The following is a 23539-nucleotide window of genomic DNA, read 5'->3' on the forward strand; positions in this document are numbered from 1 at the left end:
TACAGTCCTGGGTCTGGACAGCCACACCATTGCTGAGCTGCTGACAGATTTGTGCCCAGTGGCACAGAACCTGAGACACTGAAAACTGGCATGTCAGGAGGGAAGGTTCTCTGTTTCTCCTTCTTATGTACCTTAATTAGGAAATATCTGATTCTGTACTCTGTTCACACCAATCAGCAGCATATTCCACAAGCAGATGTCAGTGGGACTGCATGAGAATAAAGCTTCAGGCAGTGATCAGAACTGCTGAGCAGCATGGTGCTCTCTGGCATTAGATCAGTAATGTAAAAATATTATTTTATGCATTTGTTTTACCTTGTTTCCTATTGAATGTTTCTTTAATAAGCCTGCACTACTCAAATTAAGCATGTCTTGATAAGTTCACAGCAAAAGCATGAATGTGTTAGCCCAAAAATTATTTTAACCATTTTATATTGCAAACTAATGAATATAAAATGACCATTAATTTTGACCAATGGCCAATAACCATTTTGACCAAAATGACCAATAACCTCCATCATAGGGAGGTTCACTAGGCATGGCTCCACTGTTTAAATGACAGACACAGGTCACACCTGATCACCTTCATTTTTTCTTCCTGCCTTGTTACTTCCATCTGAGAGCAAGGGTGAACTCTAATAGGGCTGTCAGAATAGACTGTGTCTCCTAAACAGTTTGAACTGCAAGTTAAAATTCTATAGCACCTGTCTAGTGAAAAATTCACTTTGTGTTGTGGCCTGTCCCTATTTTGAAATGTTACCTGGAAGATTGGTAGCATACATTATATCTTCAAAGAAATTACCAAAAAACACTTAGAACAATTTTGCAGTAGCATTGAGGTGTTCTGAGTGATATGACCAAAAACTTTGAGGGCAAGGAAAGACATTTCTTTTTGCAGTGTTGAAAAGGAAGGGGATCTATTTTCATTCTAATACTAAAATGAAGTTAAAATACAGGGAAATTAGAAAATACTTATCATGTCTCTCTTCAAAATAGGGGAAAAGACAGATCTAAAATCAGATTTCCAAAGGTGTAAAATACAGTTATGTCTTCAAATGTCACTAAGAGCCAGTGTAACCTGATTATTTAATTTCTGTGTCTGCTTCAGAAATCACCTCCTTACATTATTTTTCTGTCTGTATGGTTATGACAGATACAAACATCAAGACCTGAATTCTTGGAGACTGTGATCAGATTAGTGCTTTTTTTGTCAACACTTTACTAATAGTCTATAATAGTCTGTGCTGAGCTGTGCTAAACCCAAGCAGAGAGAAAGAAGAGAGCTGTGGCATTAAGATGCTAGGTAAAAGATTTTCTGATCTTATGTGACTGGCAGGCCTTTCCTAAGGGGATATGGGAAAAATATTTCTGGAGAAACTTGGCATACTGATCTCCTCCATGTGCCAAAGCTTACTCTACTTCTGCATCTACTTCTACCCCAAAAAACATAAAACTAAAACTTTCAAAATGTTTAGGAAAAAAAAAAAATTAAAACATTGCGTCCAAGCACTTTTAAATCCCAAAGGAGTTTTCACAGGCACTGGGCTTTCAGTTTGTAAGTTTTGGAAACTCCAGAAAGGAACTATTCCTTTTAACTCATAAAGAGATGCTCATACCAAAATGTTGGGCTATATTCTCCAATGTCCTACAACAGAAGTGGATTTTTATTCAGCATTCCAGGCATTTTATTTTGCTCTGGTCTGAATAACACTGAGGTATTGTAACCTTACTGATTTACTGATTTATTTTCACTATTCTTTCCTTCATATAAGGAAGAGTCTTTTTTTTTATTTATGAGATAAAGGTACTCCCTGCTATGGCAAAGCCTACAATCAAATAAGGAAAGAGTAATGGGAAAAAGAGCCACAGAAAATTCAGCTTTTTTGCTTTGGACTCTCAGAACACATTCTAGAAATACACAGAAAAATGAAAAACAAGTTTTGAGAGGACTGAATTCTACCCAGTCCTGGACAGAAAACTGAGCCAAGAGTCAAGCCTTGCATTGTAACTGGAGATTCAGTACATTTTGGCGCTCTCACACTTTGGCTGAGTGAAACTCAGGTTAAGGGAACACTGCTCTTTGTCCTTTGCTTTCCAGCTGCGCATAGATCACTGCACAGGCTCTACCCTAAGAAAACCTGGCTACCCTTAGGTGCCTAAAAAAGGCAAAGTCGCTTCTCGAATAGCTAAGTGACAAAGAAAGTGAAGAGCTACAGATCAGCAACTCAGTTGCCACCAAGCATGATTGTTTCCTGCACTGATACTGGATCTCTCTTTTCCACTAAGGTGCAATGGCATTTTTGCTCCAGTAATTACACTGAACCTGGAAGTGACTGTATATCCCTCCTTTATTACCAACCTTTGAATCTCCCAGCTTCTTGTGCAAGAAGAAGAAAACCTATGGGGAAAGGCAGAAATCTGACAGGAATCAAGATATTTAGCAGCTGGAGCTGAGCCAAGCTGGCTGATAGAAGCTGATGCTGATGCAGTGGGGGCTGGGAGGTAGAAAAGATGTGAGCCTCAGATCTGGCTCACTGCTAAAGAATTTCTAAGACTGTGGAGTTACTGATAGTTAAAATATGTTCAAGACTGGAAAGCTCAGAGATAGAAATTAACAACTCCCATTTTGATTGTTTGCAGTGAACAGGAATCTTTTCTGTAGTTGAGTTGTGTTTGCAGGAGCGTATAGAATAACTTCAAAGACAATTGTGAATCATTTTAGTGTGTCAATAGTGGTTGATATGTGTTTACAGATAAAACTTCAATCCTTCAAAACCTTAAGAGAGATTTCAGGATTTACATTGCTCTGAAAGTATGAAGTTGATGGACCTTGACTTGAAGTCATGTAATTTAAGGTGATTTGTGAAGCATTGCTGCTGTCTCCTGTAGTACTCCCTCTGCATCCTTAGATAGATAGACATATTGAGACAGGCTTGCAAACATGATGAAGTGGATTGAAAACCACTATGCTCTTTGTGCATAGCCTTTGGATTTGTTGATTTATGGTGTTCTTCTCTCATGAACTTTATGGACAATGAGATGGTTTCTGTAGGAGGTGAAGTAAATTTAGAGGTTGGGAAGAGGCCTTTCATGTTCAGCTCTAAAAATGTTACTTTGTCAAATGCAGGTCTGAATTCTGTTTCTGTATAATTATTTCAGGAAGCAATCACGAACAATCTCTCAGAAAATTCCCCGTTGTTAACTGCCTTTGGTGAATCAAGATCGGGTCAGGCACAGGGTCAAGTTGTATCTATCCTGATATCTATCTTCCTGAGCTTGTCCCCGCTTGTCCTAAACACAGAAGTGGCTAGAAGCTGGAAATTAGTTAAAATCTACCTACCTCGTTTTCCTGTGAAGTTTGTGGTGTTTCTGAAAGCTATTCTGCCAGCAGTTTATCCAAAATCTTTGCACATAAAACTTTACAGGAAAATTCTGTTAATATTCTAAGGCTGTGTGGTTTTGTCTGATTGGATTTATAATTTAGCAAGCAGGTCAATACAAGTTAATGCTTGGGTTTTTTTTCAATCAGGTTTAATTTGTAAGTGAAAAGATACCATGTAGAATAATGCTATGTTACATCCATTTCTTTTTGTGCTTCTAAAGAGCATTGGTAATTGTTTTCTTTCTACTGTTAGCACTAAAAATTAATTGAAGAAATGCAGTAGGTGTCAGATATGATAAATTACTTCTTTGGGGCTGTGGTTGTAAAGAAGTTTATCTATAACACTGCAGAAAATTAAGTTTGAAACTTTCATCACTCCCCAACATTTAGAAATTCAAAGGGGTTTATATAATCTTTAAATAGATTAGTCAAATAGAATATTAGCTTTTGTTGGATGAAAATTTTTTTTGCTCTTTATTCTGTTGCTGTTCAGACTCTTTAAACTGCTGCGAAACTTCTCTCTTTTACCCTCCAGTGGGTCCTAGCATACAGAAGAGTCATCAGGGAACAGGAAAATCACTAATTTATTTTCAAACTTAAACAAAAGTGTTCTCCTCTAATAACAAGTGGAGAGAAGAAACAGCACTGAGAGGGCCGTGCTTATAGTACATTGCATTTTGCAAGTGTTTAGAGTGCAAGTTTGGCAGGGAGATCTACTATATATATAGACACTGTGACAGGGTAGCCAGCTATGATTAATGGAGGGCTCTAAGCTTAAGATATACTTTACTTGGGATTTTCTTAATACGAAACTGTAGTCAGGTGATCATGAGAGAATCTAGGTTTGTTTGTTTAAGTGGTTCCAGCTCTTGCTGTTACAAGACTGAGAGCTCAAACTATGTGCACTCAAAAAGTTCACGATTAAAGTTCACTACATGACAGTCCTTAAATGTACAATTGGTTTTTAAGTGAAATGGTTTTATGAATACTTGGAGTTGAATATATTGGATATTTCATAGAAATCTTCTTGATACATGTAAGCTCTATTCCTTAGAAGTCTCTGTCTAATCCATATGATATAAACCACAACTGCTACTGAACACAGATTTTGCTGTGCATATATTTAATTTCACCTTCCAAAAGAGGGAAGTAAGGCACAGAATAGCCAAGATTTTCAACCTTTATTCTCCACTGCTGTCTCATGTACCACCCTAATTTGTCCCTGAGGCAATGAGGCTGGATGCAAGCTGGCTATTACCTCCTGCAATGTGACTGTGCCAGTTCACTGGGAGCAAGTGCCACCCTTCCCTGAATAGTGTGGAAAACCAACTGTCTGCCATGCAGTCCCACTGGAGTGAGAGCTCTGCTCAACATCAGCTGAAAGACAGTCTGTGAGAAGCACAACACTGGTGACCAGATCACTCCCTCCTTTGTATATGATCAGCACAGCACAAAGTCCAGATGAATATTTTCCCCTGCTGTCTTCTCAAAAGGCATATTGACATTTCCAAGCAAGTAGAAGTGACTTTACTTTTACATGCCAGCAGGACTGCTTATAAGGAAGATGCTTGTATTGAGTGCAGCTGGTACAAAGTGTCTTCCTGTGTTCTCTGAGAAGGGGTTGCAGTAGGAACAACAACAAGCACTGTCACCTGTAGCAAAACTATGGTAAGGAGTCCTACCTGTGATAAGTATAAGATCTTATATAGAGGGTCTCTGGAGCAACATTAGGGATGTCCTTTGCACACTGTCCTGTTTGTGTCTTTAGCCCTTGCATAGCTTTGGTAGAAGTTCAAGATTATTTTATACAGTAAACCATGCAAAGATATTCTCTGAGTGCCAAAAGCCAGGGCACTGCTGTTCCTAGGTAATACACCTCATTCTAAAGAAAGATAAATTTCCTGGACACAGTGACATATGAACTTAGCTGCCTGTGGGTCTACCCAGAGCTGGCTCAGGCTTGAGGCAACCCATGGGAAGGCATAATGTGCACATATACACTAAATCAAACCAAATTTTCTCAGAATCTCATTAATGTGATGACCCTCATCACCACCCTTTTTGTCACATACAAATTCAATAAAGAGAATTATTTCCATTTAGTAATTAAATGAGACATCCATGTTGAGGATAGAGTCCAGGACACAGGGATACCCAACAGTGAGTGAGGTATCCTGAGCCCTGGAGAAATAAAATGCCTCTCATCTCTACGGAACCTGGACAGAATGTTCTTTATCTGAGCAAACCTTAAGTCCCCTCACCCTTAGAATGTCCATCGTGACACCCATTTTGAGATTCTGTCCTAGCTCTGCATGACGTTCACCATTACAGCAGGGAGTGGCTTTCCTCGGGAGGGTGAAGGGAGGAACCCACTAGGACATTGGCATTGCAAAGCATGACTTTCAGAAATGTTACATCATGTTACATCAGAATCACACAACTTTATTTTAAAAGCATTTCTATCTATTTGAAGGTACAGACATCAAATATTCATCCTTTTTACCAGGCTATCTGTGTAAAACTTTTGATAAAGGTTCCTGTGAGGGTGGTTAATGAAAAATACCTATACTTCATTTATTTCAGATTATGTCACTGTTGAAGCACTATTTAAAACAGAAATTTAATATGTCCATGAAGTCAACTCAATCTAGTAATTGTTTATCAGAAAATTTTGATTACAGTCCATCTAAAATAAGTCTGTTATAGGATATTTTGTGAGTCACAGTGGACTTTAGCCATTTCAGGATAATTCACTAAAATGATCCTAGGTGGCAAAAGTATATGGTCTGGCAGGTGATGGCAAGACTTCTGTCCACAGTGATTAACACTGCAAGGAGGAAACAAAAGTCAAGTGAGTTCAAAAGAAAATAGATAATTTTGGAGGCTGATTGAAGCATAAATATTATGCCATGTTGTCTGGGAGAAAGTGGAGATGAAATGAAAGGGTGTTTAGAAAAAGGAGGAAAGGTTATTTTAAGAAAAAAAATCTGAAACTTTCCTTTCCATTTGAGCAGTCAAATAAGGATATACTTAAATTAGCTGAGATTTTGTGTTTCCAAATGATGTTTACTCTGATTTCATCTGTAATGCTGGGGAACATTCCTGATCACCATTGGGTATTCCTGAGTCCATATATGTTCAGGAGATCCCGTCACTCTTATTCAATGGGTGCAAAGATCAAATATGTGCTTAGCCTGCCTGTGCCTGAAAGTCTGCCAGAAGCACAGAGTCACCAGGAAGTGAGAGCCACTCTGAAAATAGCCCAGGAGAGAAATGCGGGCATTTCAGTAATTTCACTCTTTTTTTGACCAGGTAGGTTTTTCTAGATGATTGCAAAACCACTGTGTTTTCTCACCATCCCCTCAATCAAATACTCTTTCTTACCTGACACTGAATCCCTTGGTACAGTTAGTCCTTAGTCTGTGCTGGGCAAGGGCTTCATGCTTAAAATGTTATATGGGCTCTGCACAGCTCATCCCATATTGCAATTGGGCAATTTCTACTTAAATAAAAAAGAGGGTTGCAAAGAGTGATTCATGGGTGAAAAAAAGAGCATGTAGGGTAAAAGATATGATCCTCAATATGATAATTTCAACATAATGTTATTTTACTGACAGTCAAATAATCAGACATATATCATATAGACCCTTTTCACTAGCCAGACATATATCATATAGACCCTTTTCACTAGCCAGACATATATCTAGTTATCTCACAAGCAAAAAGTCCTGAGCAGCAGCAAGCCAGAAAACCAAGTAGAAGGCGGTCAGTCTGAAAGCGATGTGCTAATCATCAAAACACTCTGATTTATCAGCAGAGATTAAAATTTTCTTGCAAGAGCTGTTTGTGAGAAAAATCTCTGTTAGCCCTTGTGCCCCTGTGGTTGAAATAATGAAACAGAATGTTTCTGCGTTTTGCTATGAAACTGAAAACAGGAGATTTATCATCATCAACATAAAAACTTCTGTTGTTTTAGCACATGGTGTTCTTAAGTGAAACAAGAAAATTGTGTTTACTATGCCTAGATAAAAACTTCTTATCATTGCAATCCCAAGTGATTTTACTTCAGTGGTTGGGAGATATCTCTTTCAAATGGAAACTGAGTTTGATTTTTATTTTGCCTTTTACTTTTTCATTTGTAAAATCAGGACTACTGACGTTAGCTAATATGTTCTTAATAACAGTTATTGCCAAGAATTTCTTCCAGGGTACTTGAAACTGATGTTTCCAAAACAAAGAGAATTCAGATTGATAGTTGGAAGACAGAAAATAATTATTTCCTAGAACAAAACCTTCCATGACGCTTTTCTAGGAGAATCCTTTTATGTTCATTTTGCATCCTGATAATTTTCTTAGCATCCTTGCTGTTAAGAAAGAAAATTAAAATGAGTATTAGCTTTCCTTCAAGTCGTTATCTTCTATGTTGTTGCAGCTGATAGGCAAAATGTTTATGCAACACAGCCCAGAACAATTGCCTTGCCCAGCTCTTAGAAACCTGATGTGGAGAGAAGCTCTTTCTTAGACCCAGGGGAGATGTGAAAATACAGGGGAATATTTTTTGTGTAATAGCAGAAGTATCAGATGACATGTTGTTCATCTTTTCATATCACAGTAATAACCTTTCATCAGATATATTTCAAATTGCCACTCTTTACAAAGAATTAAATAACAGCACTAGGTAATGCCTAGTTCTCATTGAGCTAGCTAAAGACATAGTACATAACTGACTAATTTTAATGTTTATGGGGTTTAAATAGATTAAAAACTCCATAGTCTGTACAATAAACTGCATATTTCATATATCACAAAATGATCAGATAAGTCAAACTTCTTCATTTTTTAGAATTGATCTTTAACATCTGCCAAGAAACATAATGAAAATGTTCTGCTTACGAACACCAGATAACTTCCAGATGAATTTGATTTTCTGTATTAAGCAAGATATAATAACTGCTGCAGTGTGGTATAGTTATATCTTAGTTATTCAGATCCACAGTTCATGACAGGTTTCTCATTATTGAGAAAAATACCATGCAAAGATAGCTGTGTACTGTCTTATCACAATTACACAGATGTGGGAAAATGTCAGCAATAGGCTGAAGTTCAAAGTGCCCACTGACAATCTTTTCAATTAATAAATCATTACTCAAAGAGAAAACTACACTTCCTCTTTTTGTTCTGAAACAGCTTTTTCTTTGATCTTTCTTTTATTTATCCATGACATTAAAATTGATATGATAATAAAGAAATAGCCTGATCAGCTGGTCACAAAACCATTTTCTTCAAGGGCAGTGACAAAGCATGGGGAATCTATCTTCTGACAGTAGAAAAGCTATACTTGAGCAGGGATTGACTTCTACTATAAAGTGTTTTAGTAGAAATCTGTAAAACAAAAAAAAATCTAGGGTTTTTTGAGGATATCACTGAGTAAAAGAATGGAACTGTTACTGACAGAGCTGTGGAAAATCAGGATAGGCTGAGATGGGAAACTACACCATGTTTAAAGAATACATGCTTTCAGAAAAAAGCAGCAAACTAAATGGCTTACCAGCCTCTCAGCAGAGTGTTTCCATCTGTAATGCATATACTTAGTGCTGTAGAACATTTCTTTCTTCTGGCTATGCACTTATCCAGACTAATGTGAGTGCATAACCAACACAGAAGGTAAGTTAAAGTTATATTAATACTTGTTTATAAAATGGTCTAAGATGCTCAGAAGGGAGAAACTTTAGAAGAGCAAAGCATTTCTGTACATGAGGATGATTTGTGAAGCATCATCTTCCTCCTTCTGCTTTGGTCTTGGTACACTTCATGTCTGTAAACACTCACCTGCAAAATATTTGAACCCCAGAAGTAAACATTTTTCAGAGCAGCTGATGCAGTGTTTAGCAAGGTTTTACTTTGAAGATTAACAATGTCACATTATAAAATGTTAGCTTGTTAAGAGGGCCACATGGCCTCTCAAGCACTGGTCAAAGTCTTGGAAAGGAAGGGGATAAAAAATGAAGTGCTTTGCCTCCTGTGTTTGCAGCACCACACCACACTGATCTGCGTTGCAAAGTGCTCAGATTAGCAGACACTCCCTTGAAAGTAGGGACAATCACCACCAGAGCAGTTTTTTTGGAGACTGATCACTATTGCTTGCAACACAATGCCAGGAGGAGGAGTTTCCTGGCATCTTGGCATTACAATTGGAACTGACCAGAATTTTCCTATGAGACAAGCACTACCTTGGTTAATATGCTGCAGTAAAAGCTACTTTATCCTGGCATGGTTCTACTAAGAAGATAACTGAATTTTTCTTTAACCTTTAACTCCCAGCAAATCTTCACCTACCTGCTAATCTAGGAGGTCTTCAGAAAAGGTGATCGTATACCAGTCAAAAAAATTATGTAGTTATTCTTTGTTTCATTTTCTTTTAAGGAAAAATTGGAAAAAAAAAAAAAAAAGGTTAATTTCTAAAATATTTAAGGCATTTTTCCCAGAGGTATGGTCTCCAGCTAATTGGTAATTCCTTGAACCTACATGGTCTTTTCCACAACAAACCTCATTCATCGAAAAACTTCCATCAACAAACTGAACAAATACCAAACTAAATAACACACATATTAAAAAACTGACAAGCTAAGCAGAACCAAAACCCTCCTCAAACAACACACCCAACAACAACAAAACCCCAAGTTAACCAAACAACCAAAAACCATAAACATCAACCAACCAAAAAAAAACCCAAACAAAATAATAAAATAATAAAGTATGCTAATATCTGTTTATTTTTAAAGTTCAACCTTCTTTTCTTGGTGTCCTTGAGGATTTCCATTTGGCTCCAACAGGATTCCCCTTTGGGTGTTCAAGAGGAATCTCCTGTCCTCTCAGGTTTTCAGAAGGTACGCTCCAGGCTGCAGGAGGAAGGGGATACTTAGATTTGCTGTTTGTCTTTGTTCATTGTCCTAACAGGAATGGATTTTTCTCTCCCTTCAGATGCCTGTTGTTGCAGAGAAAGACCAGGACAAAGATACAGCTCTGTCCATAAGTCTTTAACCAGCTCCCATTTAAACTAATTGTAATTTAAATTTTCTAACCAAAATTCTGGCTGAGGGAGAGATTGAAAGCACCAATTTAATGTTGTCAACAAAGACTCCACTGCAACAGAGAAAATCCACAAATCCTCACTGTTAAAACAACAGGCTTTATTTCTATGGCATTTTTTTTTGTTCTAAAAAATCAGCTGAGTTACCTTTCACTTTAAAAACTGTGGAAGGAAACTGGATGACCCTAATTTCTCTTCTCTGCACAATAAGGCCTTTGCACAGTTAAAAAAATTTCAAACCACAGACCTCAGTTTGTAGCAGTGAATTACTGAAAGTGTTTACAGGGCCGTCAGTGGTTTTTGTGCCAACAAATACTTATTATTAATTTCTTCTACCTAAAATATTATTATATCTATGCTACATCTAAAAATCCTCTTTCTATGATGGTAGGCCGTGATATTGCAAGTGTTTCCAAGATCTGGTTATGTGTATGCAAACAAGAGGGCCCAGGAAAAACGAAGATACTGGGGCTAAAGAGAACCCAGCAAGCAGTTGGGTATTTGATTTTAAATTACAGTTTTAGTAGTTGAGCAGAGGCATGAAGGGTATTTTTGTATGGTGGAGAAGACCCCATTAAGTGGATTAATTAAAGACACTGTTTGTTATCCATTGTGCTTACTTTTAAATTTGAAGCTATTAATTTTTAACATTACCCTTTGGTATCATCGCAGTGTTTAAAGGATAACCTTCTACCACAGCAGGAAGGTGACTAGAGTTTTACTGTTTTCTCAGACCAAAGACTACCTGACTACCAAGCACTGTCTTCTTTCTCCTCATCACTTTCTCTCTGAGATGTACATATCATCTCTGAGATGTATTTCCACCTTTCAGGTCATGGCACAAACTCTGGAGACATTGAATATTATTATCCCTCTTAATACGTGGTGTAAACAGATACTTGGAGAAATGAAGCAAGTTGGTGAGATCTCTTTTCTGATACCTGACCTACAGTAAAAAAGGTGAACTGTGTCCTCTATAAAAACCCATACTCATGACTGTACAAAATCTGTACAAAATTTATGATACCTGTTCATAAATTTAGGTATGTCTTGTGTTCTGTGAGATGTCTCATGATTACAAAGGTTTGAAGAATCACTTGAGGAGAGATCATTCCTTAAAAGATATTGCAATATTTTAAACAAACAGAATCTTTTTCATTTCATTTTTTAGGGGCTCTAATTTCAAACAAATAATCATGGTACCCTTTTTTCTTGCTGTTATTATTTATTCTTCAAATCAAAGTGTCTGTTGGAGATATTTGTCATTTGTATCACTGTATGATTCTAATAGTGTGAGAGAGAGCAAAGCTGTGAAAAAAAGGATGAAGAAGAATTAAAGAGGTCACCTTTCTTTTCCAAGCCAGGATCAAATATTTCTAAACTATTCTTCACATAGTTATAAAGAATCCCTGATTCTGTCCTATAGTTGTTGATAGAGATATTTGGCAAACTCCTGAGTAACCAGTTCCTAGCCATCTTCATATTTACAAAATAAATCTCCATGTCTATCTCAAATGTACCAGCTGGTGAATTGAAACTATTATTTTTTTTGGTCTATATACAGTAGAAATTATTACCTCCCCTTTTGAAATATTCTTTTTCATTTTCAAAAGCTATTATCATGTCTCGCCATAGTCTTTGTTCTTTTGTAAGAATAAACAAATACAGTTCTTTCCTCACAGATCATATTCTCTAGACTTGTGACCTGCTTGTAGCTCTTCTCTGCAGTCTCCACTTGATCTATATGTCTCCTGGGAATCAGCTGAGAACTTGTCTGCAGCCCATGAAGTGAAAGGATTATTCCCTCTGCCTCAAATATGAATCTTCATTTGGATATGGCAGTAAGTTTGGAAACTTTTTCTGCTATGGACACAGTTTATGACCAGTGGTAAGAACAAATACCTTTTCTGAAAACCTGCAACCAATTTTTTCTAGTGCACTACTGCATAGCATTCTGTAACTTTAAAAAAAATCCATTTGTCAGGAACTGCTGTCAAATGTGAATCCTCAATACTCAAATAACAGAAACACTGGTTACTCCTAAATCCCAGACAGACCCTCTTGAACTACTACCTCATACATAACTACACAGTGTAACAATAAATCCATGATTAATACACTCTGGGCTTTCCAATTCAAACTAGCCTTTATCTAACAGATACTGAATCTAAATATTTTTACTAATGTAGCTGGTTCAGACAGATCTTCCCTGAGTTAGCATGTCTTTCCTTTTGTCAGAAACTGGGGGTTTTTTGGTGTAGATAAAAACAAGATTTTTTTGTTTGCTTGTTTGTTATTGACAAATCTGTACTACTTGTTATTTATTTCTGTGTTATCCTTGGGATGCTTATAATAGATCAACTTTTTATTTCAGCAGTTTCCAAAAAATTTATGCTAAGCTGGCAAGTCACAAGTGTCCTAGCTGCTCCCATTCAATTTTTCAAATTCATTTGCTCTTTTCAAATCATCTTGAACCTCACCCAGTCATAAATTGTGCCCTGGGATGATTTTACTCTCACCCAACCCAATTCAAGCATGTAGTCCATATAAATAGCCTCTTGTTTTCCTGATCTAAGACGACTTTTTCCCTCTTTGTCACCCATCTTAATGGCTTGAAAGACTGTAGATTTACATTGGATATTAGGAAGAAATTCTTTACCGTGCGAGTGGTGAGGCACTGGCAAGGGGTATCCAGAAATGTTGTGAATGACCCATCCCTGGACAAGCATTCAAGGCCAGGTTACATGGAGCCCTGAGTAACAGGATATAAGGTTCCCTGACCATGGCAGGGATGTTATAATTAAATGATCTTTAAGGTCCCTTACAGCCTAAACCATTCTGTGGCTCTGCAATTATATATTCTTTTTTATATCAACTTTCTTAGTCTAACAGTCTTTGTGCTCAAAGCATGCAACATGCTCTCATTATGTTCACTGCTGTTTTCTTTCTCTTCTGAATTTTTCTTTATCAAAAATGTGGTTGCAAAATTTTCTATGTCTTTAAATCTTCTGTGTTTTCTTTTGTCCCCACATGTTTGAACTATTTCTTGAAATACATCCTCTTTTTTTAAAAAACATACCTTGAAATTATATATTTATCATGAGCTGTAGCCAAAAAGATGTCTTGGTATGCTTCCAATGTTTTCTCTGTGATTGGTGGTTTACATTTTTACTCTTAACTTTGTGAAAAAACACCAGTGTCTCATTCATGTCTAGAGGCCTTGAGATGGAATCAGTTTATATGTAATTAGTTCCTGCCTTGCTTTCCTCATGCTGGGGTCTGATACCCCAATTAGACAAAGTCATAGGAAGATTATTTGCTTTACCCTTCTTTCCCTTTACCTTGCCCCACCCTAATCTCTTGCCTGTATAGAGTCTCTTCTGTAGTATTCCCTCCCATCTTTCCTACAGTAGCAGGTGTCAAGTCTTGAGCATACTTGCCCTATTCCTGGAGACCTGCTTTCACACTTGCTTTGTTTCTGCAATCCACCAGCACAGACTGATTCTGAAACCATAGGGTTAAACAGTAATTCATGTGGGAAAGGAGGATTGCGGTTCAACCTATTGTTCAAGAGCGGGCTGATTTCAGTCATATCTGTCCATTTAGGTACTTTAATATTTATTTTAACCTCAAGGAAGAGAGTTCCTGCAGCTTCTGTGGGCAGCTGGTATGAGCGCTGAACCACTCTTATTGTGAAATTCTTTTTTCCTTATATCTAGCTGGAATTTCTTTTGTTGCCACTTGTGTCCATGGCCTCCTATCCTTTGCACAAGAGTGAGCAGACAAGGCCTTATGAACTCTTGTTGTGTATTGAAGGTGTACAGATGAAGCTGAAAGAATATGAGAAATCCAGGCCTGATCCGTGTGTACCTGGTAATGATTGTCTCTTCCCATTCTCTACTTCTGATAATACTGCTCTAAGTGGTGGGGTTTTCAACCCATCCATTTGGAAAAACATAGAAAAGGAAGGAGGCATCATGTGGTGATACTTCTGGCTCGTGCAAATTCTGCTCTGAAGGTGTGACATAGGGGAAAGAAAGTAGCCTTTCACTAACAGCAAACATACTCAATTCTTCAGCTAAAGATTTCCTCAAAATTTTAAGCACACATAGCAACAAGACATAGAGAAATATAGCAAAAACCTAATCAATCAACCAAATAAAAACTCCAACATAAAAATTAAACAAACAAAAAACAGGGGCAAACAAAAACCTAACCCAACCCGTAAGCAGATAACAAATTACACTGACTGGGTAATTTCTCTAGATATCTCATTTCAAATCTTTGACAAAGAACAAAGGTAGAACACATGAGATTCAAAGAGTAGAGTTAAAAAAATAACTTGGTATGTGAGAAGACAGTGAGCTCACTCACCTTTTCCTATTGTGCATTTTTCTCTCTTTGAGAGTTTGTTCTTTTTTTTTTAATCTCCACATATGTTTGAACAGAAGTACTGGTGATGAAGGCTGCTTTAGTTAGATAAGATATGCTGAGCTTTAAAAAGGCAACTTCCTTGCATTATATCAGAACCAAGGTTAGGTTAAGTGGATAGTCATGTTTTATATTGAGTGACAGTGTATTAAGAGATGGTAGCTAGCACCTGGAAGGACAGTAAGGGTGAACCTCAGCGGCACTTCTCAGAGACATTGTCCTTCTTGTTCCCCCACTGAAGACTAAAAACACCCTGCAGTTAAGTGGTTTGTGATTCTGTGATTAATTTATTTGATGGTAGGTTAAAACACTTTATATAAATATTAATGACTATTGATGAGTAGTTCTGAGAGATATTACACAGTGTCATTTTCTTCGAGCAAAGCTCTCAGGTGCTGCAGGAAGATGCTTATAGGCTTTTGTAAGGAAGTCTTTTCATGGAGAGTCTCTCATTTGCTGAGCACTGCCCCAGACGTAAATTAGGATATTCCACAGATCCTTTGTTCTTCTGGTGCCTCACAACTCAGACTCTACAGCTCCATAGATGGCAGAGCACACTTGTGCAAGCATAAAAATATGTGCAACCGCTGCCAAAGAGTGCTCACTGTGGCATCCCTCATGGCTTATGAGCAGATTGAGTGCGACTTCTGTGTGTTTGGAAGCCTTGAGTGCCACCTGCTCCCTCTGGGACTGTCCTGTAACCCAGAGCTCTTGCTGTGGAAAACAAAATGAGCGAGTAAGGGCTGTTGGAGTCCAGATCACAAGGTTTCCCTGGTTCCTATTTAGCCCACCCCTGCTAGAGTGGAACCTCCAGGAGCACTGTTATACACATTCATCACTACCACGACCTGGATTTTTGGCTCCTCAGGGTGTGTGCTGTATGTCCTGGAGCTCTTAGCCGTGAGGTGTCACAAAGCACATACTGTCAGGAGCTTTTATTTGGAGTAAATCCCTAGTAATATCTGTGCAGTCATTGCTTAGAATGCACTGGGTTTCAAGAAAATAAAGGGTAAAATAGACATGGCACTTTGCTTAATTAAAGCCCGTAATCCAAGCTGCTCTGTACTACAAGTTTTTGAAATATGGGACTGTTGAGTATCTATATGATGCTAATAGTTTGGTAAAAAATAGACAAAGCTTGGAATAAGAAATTCCCTACTGAGGCAAACTGGTATAAAACTAATATTTCCATTATTTTACTTTTCTCTTTTTTTAAAATTGTGAAACTTACTTAAACTTAATTAAAAGTTTTTACATCATATCAAAAATAGTCAACAGAGTTGATATTTCAGTACTCATCATGTGCATAAAGGTATGTATAAGAAATGTATAAAATATAAAATGTTTCTGATTTATCAAATAAAATGTTACTAGTTAAAGCATCTATCTGATATAATAAAACCCAATCCTGCTCTGCCTGGTAATTTTTTCTGAGCATATTATATATCAAGCCAAATTGCTAAAATGCAAAATTGATTAAATGTAAAATTGTTTAAATGTAAAGAACATATTTCTGAGGATTGTTACCCTGTCTACTGCTACCCTGTCTAAAGACAGGCAGGTTCAGTATGTGTGGACATGCACATCTGCAAGCACAAAGAATTCTTATGGAAGTGTAGGACTTTGTTTAACATTATTCTCAAAACAAGGATTTCTGCCTCATTTCTACAAATCTTGTTACGTAGGCTTGCTGCTTGTTTTCTGTTTCAAATAACATTTTGCTTCTTTCCTGCTGGAAATGAAGAGAGCTAGTTAACTGCTTTGGAAAAGTGATTGTGTTATTTTCTCATAATCTGTATTTTCAACAATGGCCATTACTCATGCTGTCCAAACATGCTGAAAAAGAGTTCTTAGTGTGTAGGTCTGTTCCTTATATTCTTTACATTCAGGTGTCACTTAATGATTCCCATTGACTGTGGCATGGATTCACCCCAAAGCATTTCAGCTTGTGCTGAACAAGATCAGAATATCTATGATATTCCTATTCCTGCTTCCATCTGCAGTTCTCCCACAGAATTTCTGAGAAATTTAGATTGCTGTTCACTGATGTAATTCTCAAAGGATAACGGATAAGGAAATCACCCTTTGCACTCTTAGAACTACCAATAAAGCAAAAAATCTACTGGAAATGGAAAAACTGGAAACTATTTTTGTGGTTTTAGTTTGTAGGCTTTTGTCCATGCTTGCTTGTCTTTTCATTAACACAGAATTTACTCATAAAAGTCTGTCTAAGAAGAAAAAAATAATAGAAATAATAATTTAAAAATTGCTAAAGCCTTTGGAGGGATAGAGGAACCAAAACATGTCTTGAGGAAAAAAAAAAGAGAGAGAAAAAAACCTCAAAAGGCAGAAGAAAATCATTGAGGACGGGAAAATAGGAAAAGCCATCATCTAGTACAGAATATTAAAGAAAAAGAAAGCTGCAAAGTTCAGGATGGATTAAAAGTAGGTGAAGACTCCTTCAGTAAACAGAGTCATTTGTGCAGATAGGAGAGTCATGGAGAAGACCTACTTTGGACAAAGATAAATGTATAAAAGAAGGAAAGAAAATATAAAATCTTTGCCAAAGCATTGCTCAACTTCTTGTAATTTGGGGACTTGTCTTGCAAAATATCATGTCAGTTGAACAACTCTTTTTTTTCCTCCAAGAAATGTGTGAAGAAACCACAGCTAAAAGGAATGAACAGAGCTTAACTGTAGAGTCTGGATGCAAATCAGGATGTGGTGAGGTCTGTTTATCAGTGTTGGGTGTCTGAGGTTCTCCTGTTACATTAAGAATATATTTGAACTAGCTACCATGTAGGGATTGTGCAATTACTCAAACAAAGTGACCTTGGCCATCTCTGTTCCATTCCCCTAAGGCTTTATCAAAAACTCCTTTTGTCCCATTTGGCACTTGGTGAAACCAGCCTGGGGCTGCATTTCACGTCAGCCAAGCCTCCTCTACTGTCAAATGTGGGCAAGTTGGTTCCGAGAAGGGCATTATCTGGAGCATGGATTGATACCTGCTCATTTTTCATGGACATTTTGCAGGAGGTATAAGGAAGTAACGAGGGAAACTCCTGTTGGGTGAAGGGCTCAGAGGAAATACTGGTGATGTAACAATGATGAGTCTTATTCTAAGCCTACTTATAAAGGAAAGATAGATGATTTAAACAGCTTTCTGTGGTTTGCTGTGTCTGTCCTTTTTGAACAAGATAATATCAGAATCAGGCACACTAAGTAAAAATAAATGCTGTTTTCAGAGACCTGTGGGCGTTTTTTGAGAACACTTCCTCTTCAGCTGAAGACCAAAGCTGTTATTTTTAACCTAATGAGCAGCACTGTTAACAGGGGCATATGTCTGGTTTGTGCAAAATGCTACCTGCCTCTTTTGTTAAAAAGTCTCAAAGAAAAAAAAATAAAAATAAAATAAAATAAAAGAATGCAAGTACAAAGAAAGGTAGATAAACTTGCTGATATTTTTAAAAATATAGAGAATAAAGGATAGAAACATAATTTAGCAAAAAAACTTTCAACTTTGTTGCTGCTTGGCTTAAAAGACAACCTTTTTAGCAAACAAAAAGAGAGTTCTGTCCTTTAATTAAAACAAGAATCAGTTTACCTGTGGAGTTGTGTGGTTTCTATTGCAAAATTTATGTCTAGATATTCATACTCTTGTGAGTTCTGTGTCTCAGAACTTCATGATGCTAATAAAATTTACAAAATACACTTTGGCAATAAATATTTGCCTTGTTTTACACATATTACAGATTACATTACACAGCCCAACTCATGCATCATGTCTGGAGGTTATCAAGAAGCAGATTCTGAGAATCTTTCTGTCCCTCCTGAGCATTTTGACATAAATCGATCATTCTACTCTTTCTCCATGAAAAAGGTTTGCTTGAAACAGACTGTAACAGCACACAGCACTCTTGAAAAAATACACTAATATTTATGAAAGCCATAGAGTGGGCACTGAAACATGAGGACCGGCTCAATGAGTCACTGTATCCGATATGCAACGAGTTTCTTGCACTGGAGACTGATCCATGTGACATTTACATCTACCAGCTAATCTATGTAAGAACAAATTGCAGTTTTATTATTTTACTAATGAACTGTTGTTTTTTTTTTAATTGGCAGCAGCCAGTCAGAATAGTAACAAATGAGAAAGAACAATATGGTTAATAAAAGTTGTTACTTCGATCTCATCTATTTCTGGGTAGATTCCTTTATATTATTGTTTCATAAGCAACAAAAAGACCTATGTAGCACTTGCAGAAAAAATCCCAGAGCAAGGAGGACAGTGGTGTCTTCCTGGGGAATAGCTGAAATCTGTGCAGTTCATTCTGTACCTGGCTGTTCATGACTCCCCATTTCCAATGGAGGGAGAGACAGAGGGAGAACATATCTCTCCCTGCCTCTAAGGAATTCTCGATCCTTCTTGTCTTTATGAAATTAAAATTAATTAAAACCTGATCTTCAAAGTGCCCAAGCAACACAGCACATCTATCTCTTCTCTGGTGATTTTGCTGAGAATGCCATGGAAATGATGGGTTAAGAATTGTTCTCTAGATTTGAATGAGAGACAGACTGAGATGTTCCCACCATTTTTAAATCCTTTTTACCTGTCAAAAGGCAGCTGATAAATCCCGGCTGGATTAGGGCCACAATCTACAACACACCCCCCCCTCCCCCCCGCCCCGCAACTTTCTAAGCACTGTAGAGGGAAAAAGTCTTACATTCTCATGAGGAAGAAAAAGTTCTGATTGCTGAAGGATTAAGGAAGAATCTAGCCCGTAGAACTGAGTGCACTGTCTTGGGAACCAAACTGATGTAACAATATGGATACTATATACCAGAGATTTTGTAATGTCTGTGTGATTTAAAGTGCTATATAGTATGCACTACCAGGAAAAGTTAACATTAAGGATTCAACTAATTCATTAATTGAGTGTAAAAAAAAATTGGTAAGAAATCATCACTGAGTGAGACATGCTCCAAGTATGAGTAAAGAGCCAGCTATTAGTTCTAGCAGGATTTCAGATATACTCCAATGAGGTGGAAATATACATGGAAATCAACAAACTGTGATTTTTCAAGAGATCATCACCCATCAGTGTGCTCATGCTGCTCCTTACATCTACTGCCCAGCCTGCTCTTGATATGGGCATCCTCCTCCCCTCAGCGCAGATTCAGCTGAAAACAAGATTTGCTGTTGCAGGAAGTTTGTGACACTTGATCCTATCTAAAACCACTATGGAAATGAGATTATTCCTCTCCTGCTGGCTTTTCTATATCTGAAGACTTGGTTCTCCGGTGACTAGACTGAATACCTTTGACACTTTCAATTTCTCTGCAGAGGTAATATTTCTAGATATTTTTCTCTTCTGGTTTTTCTATTTTTCTTTGAATTTTCTTTACTTGCTTCACAGTGATTTGAAAAGGGGAGGAATTAGAAGGAAGAAGGAAATTCCCTCGATTTCCCCAACACAGATAAAATATTTAACAATTTAATGCGGTTTTACTAAGGCCAAATAAAATTGTTCCTGCTCATAGAGCCACTGTTTACCTTTTTCACAAGACCATGACACTATTAATTCACATCTCTTTTTGCACTTATATTCCAGACCATTTTTTTCCTAGACTGCTCCCTAGACACGTACACTCCACCTTGGAACTGGTACAGATGGTTTCCTTGGCAAAGGAAATCTTGTATTTGAGTGAAGATCATTGTATCTGACTTCTGTTTGGTTGGTATTTTGTTTTTTCTCTGCCACTCAGGACATAGTGCTTTAATTTATCAAGATAATTTTGCATTCTTAGACTGTCCTTACATGCACTGGTAGTCCCTCGTGGCTATATATATGGCCAGTGAGCTCTGGGCTTTATGAGATTTGGACAAGAACAGAATAATTTATAAGTAGGGCACAGCATTAAATTCTTTGGGGTTTGTTTTTCTCAGCAATGTGAATAAATAAAACACACTCAGGACTTCTGCCTATCATCAATGCCAAATACACAGACCCCACATCACCAAACTTCAGCACACAGCACCTACATCCAAACTGTGTGTGTATTTCACCTAACTCTCTATTAGCTATAGATCTGAGGATCATCTAAGATGGTAATCTTCATTCCACACAGATTTGTACCAGAATAGCTCAGTTGTCTGGGTAGCAAGTCCCACTGCCTGGGGACAGAAAAAGTCCCACTTTTCTGGTTCTCTGTTTAATTGACTGGAATTGATTTTGTTAGCTGTTAGGCAAATGTTAAGGTGTCACCCAGGCTCTGAAAACTGATGGCATGGCCCCTGCTGTGTGCAGGTCCATAAGACTGACTCTTGTCTTTGAAGAGAGTCATCAAGACTCTCTTGGAGAGTTCCACTTTGACTCTGTAGAGGGAAAGTCTACCTGCCTGCTGATGCAAAGCAGTAAACTTCATTTCAGTTTTAATCTGAGCCTAAAGGTTTTCTCAGTGAGTGATGTAAAAACAGGCCAAAGTCTTACTGAAAGTTACAAGGAGAAAGACTACTCCTGCTGAATGCCTCACTGATCCCAAATACAGTACACATGCAGAGTAGCATCACACACAGAAAATGCTTCTGTTGTTTGAGAGTCTGTACCAAGGAAGAGATGAACTCCCAAGCCCAGTCAGAAAGAGTGATTTCTGCTTTTGTGTAGCTGGCTGGATACATTGTTACTACTAGATGTTCCACTTATTTCTGAAATATTGTGTTAACATTTGTCAGTTGAAGGGCAGCATAATGTTTCTTCTTTCCCTTGTGACCAATCATCCATCAAAACATTAAATGCAGTACAAGATTGGGCATGAACCTTCTACACTGTGCTTGGCACCAGTTTCCATAATCTCCAATGCTGATGTTTGCTAGCTCGTTAGAGACAGAGAACTGCTGTGTTTATCCAGGTTCTTGTCCTGGAGCCTACCCTAGGAAATTTCAGTTTGTGCAAATACTTATAGGCTAAACAAGACAACATTTATTTGTATTATTTGTACGTAAACATGTATTTGCAGGCTACGCAGAAGGCTTTATCATCCACCTGCCACCATGGTGACCAGGGCCAAAGTAGATTCTGAAAATACTGCCAAACAACCACGGCATTTTGAAAGTGCCTTCAAGATTACAGCTTTTGAGAGGCACCATGAACTGTGTGCAGACTCAGAAGGCCCCAGATATTTCCCTCAGCCTCAGCCAGCTCCTTTCATGAGTGTGCAATGCAATGAGTACCACAGACAATTTGACTAGGCTGAGCTTGGAGCACAACCACCAGTCAGCTCCATCACACACCCACATCCAGGAGTCAGTGTAGGATTTCATGGCTGCTGTTTGGCTAATCTTTTGGAGAACAGATTTCTGGAAACCTCTGTCTCTAAAAAAAATGTAGAGGTGATGGTGGTTAATATGCAGTGGTCTCAGCCAAAACCACCTGCAAGTTCTCTGGGATTGACAGGGAGGGCTGACAAATTCCAGCTCCCCCACACGTTTTAGTTGGTGGGTATTTGTGAACACTTCACATACAATCTTTACAGCAGGATTGTTCAGTGTTTTCTGCATAAATGATATTTTATTGCTCTTCCAAATACTCTTTTTTTTCCAGAGACCTAGGCACTGAAGGACTCTGATGCTGAGGGACCATATTCTGCAGGAGGACTAGCCAGGCCTCCAGGCTATGGAATGCCTGCCTGTAAGCCACTATTAATATCTCCTCTCGCTATGAATTCAACTCCAATGGTTTTTCTCCTTAAATTAATGTGTTTACAATTGTGATATAGTGATTCTTTTTGGGTCAATTCAAATTCCTTTTCTAGACAGAACAGGCACCAAGTTCAACAGGAAAAACTGCAGGAACATAATTCTGCCACAATAGGGGTGAAAATAAAATTTTCACCAGGATGCTACTTCACATCCACCAGGACAGTGGGAAAATGTCAGGTACCTCTCCAAACACTGTGTAAGGTATCTAAATTCACCCTTTTGTCCAGAGTGGGATTATCACCTACATGCTTCCCCGATATGTGAGACAGTTTCCTCATTTTCCTAATTTTGGGATGTAGGTCAGGGTATTGAAGTTTACAGAGCGGATAAAAAGAACAAAACAGAGCAGTACAGCAAAGAAACACACACACAACTGATAGGGCAATCGTGCCTTCAGAGTGTGTGCAGGCCTGCCAGGATGCCTGTACTTTTCTCCATGTAGGAGGATTTTCAAGGGTCTGGTTGATTGCTTGGAGCTTGTCGGCAGCCTGGCCTGCTCTGGGTGGTCGAATGATTAAGTTCTAAGTGTTTGCTATGGGTTTGCCTGGGTGATGGATTGTTTCAGTTTCACCGGATGTTACTGTGAAATAACTGTTTTTACCTGTATGACGTACAGGGAGTTCTGTGGTGATCACATGAAATGTAGCTTATGCTATCTACTCAAACACTTCACACATAGACCTACAGAATAAGAACACAGTCTGGACTGGAAGAAACACTGGCTAGGGTCAAGAGTTGAACATTTGACTTCTGTACTATTTGTTCTTTAGGAAGTCAAAAAGTGCAGGAGCATACCAATAAATTAATTTTTTTACTCTCCCAGGATCCTGCTGCTGCCATTTTTGGTGGTAGTTTCTATTTTTTTTTATTCTAT

The 23539-nt window shown here is 37.9% G+C and overlaps 1 long non-coding RNA gene across 1 annotated transcript in view; it reads right to left on the minus strand.

The window, feature by feature from the left end:
• Nucleotides 1-6931: 6931 nt before the first annotated feature.
• LOC135291185 (uncharacterized) overlaps nt 6932-23539 on the minus strand; it is a 43241-nt gene continuing 26633 nt past the window's right edge. The window contains exons 2-5 of the long non-coding RNA XR_010354052.1: nt 10171-10281; nt 9719-9797; nt 8931-9211; nt 6932-7746 (exon numbers count right to left, since the gene is read on the minus strand). This is a non-coding gene — a long non-coding RNA (uncharacterized LOC135291185). The remainder of the gene's footprint in view (nt 7747-8930; nt 9212-9718; nt 9798-10170; nt 10282-23539) is intronic.

Source organism: Passer domesticus, chromosome Z, assembly GCF_036417665.1.
Source record: "Passer domesticus isolate bPasDom1 chromosome Z, bPasDom1.hap1, whole genome shotgun sequence".
NCBI classification, from domain to species: domain Eukaryota; kingdom Metazoa; phylum Chordata; class Aves; order Passeriformes; family Passeridae; genus Passer; species Passer domesticus.